Source organism: Anneissia japonica, unplaced genomic scaffold (assembly GCF_011630105.1).
Source record: "Anneissia japonica isolate Jap-2015-1 unplaced genomic scaffold, ASM1163010v1 scaffold439_len473750_cov173, whole genome shotgun sequence".
Taxonomy (NCBI): Eukaryota; Metazoa; Echinodermata; class Crinoidea; order Comatulida; family Comatulidae; genus Anneissia; species Anneissia japonica.
The window spans coordinates 283,717-284,592 of NW_022691745.1; the positions used below are offsets into that span (position 1 = coordinate 283,717).

Consider the following 876-nt stretch of genomic DNA (forward strand, 5'->3'; position numbering starts at 1 on the left):
TCTAGAATTTTTTTTTTTTTTTTTTTTTTTGTTGGCCAAGGGAGGGGTCAGGACCCCTACCCCCTCCCCAGATCCGCCAATGTGAATTGCGAGAAAATTTAACTCTGTTGGGGACTGGATAAACATTCCCTTTCCCATCCTTCGCCTCCTTCACTCTTTCATTTCTTGCATTTCTTTCCAATCATACAAAAATCTCCAGACATATATTTTTTTTGTTAAAAAGTTGGGGGGGTCCACCCCCTCCCCCGGTTTTGCCGGCCCGTTAAACACTGTGGGTGAAAGTTTTTTGCAAAAAAATAGGGGAAGGGCGTACGCCCCTTACATCTAATCCCCATTCTAATATTTTACAAAGGGCCCAGAAATCAATAAGCCAATCAGCTGTTGAATGTATAGGTCTCAAGTTACTCACCCCAATGACAATAAATCGTGCTTTATTTAGGCTAGTTAGGCTAAGGTAGGCCTAGCCTAGCCTAGATGAGACCCTAGCGCCCCGCCTAGGGCCTAGGCTAGCCCACCTACAGCATTGAAGATCACCAGTGTTTAATTATTGAATATAAAAGTTCTATTGAATTAAATTATATTGAATTAAAATGTTCTACCAGATTGAACGATCTATCTATCATCTGTTGGGAGAGATAACGTTACATGCTATCCTGGATTGTTGGTGACTGTCTAGGGGATCATCTTAATAATTCAACACTCACTGCATGTGGAGAGCTGAAAACTAGCTACAGTGTACTTTTGGGCTGTGATACTTTCTGTGCAGGGATTGTCTAAAAAATTCCGTTTTTTTTTATTTTTTTAACTTAAAGAAAATATTTTTTCTTGCTAATTTTTCACTAGACAACCGGGCAACATGAGTATAAATAGGCTATC

General features: G+C 39.8%; 1 protein-coding gene across 2 annotated transcripts in view; it reads left to right on the top strand.

Moving 5' to 3' along the window:
* Positions 1 to 876, top strand: part of LOC117100096 — an 11,268-nt gene that overhangs the window by 8,995 nt on the left and 1,397 nt on the right. The gene's annotated exons all lie outside the window — the stretch shown is intronic.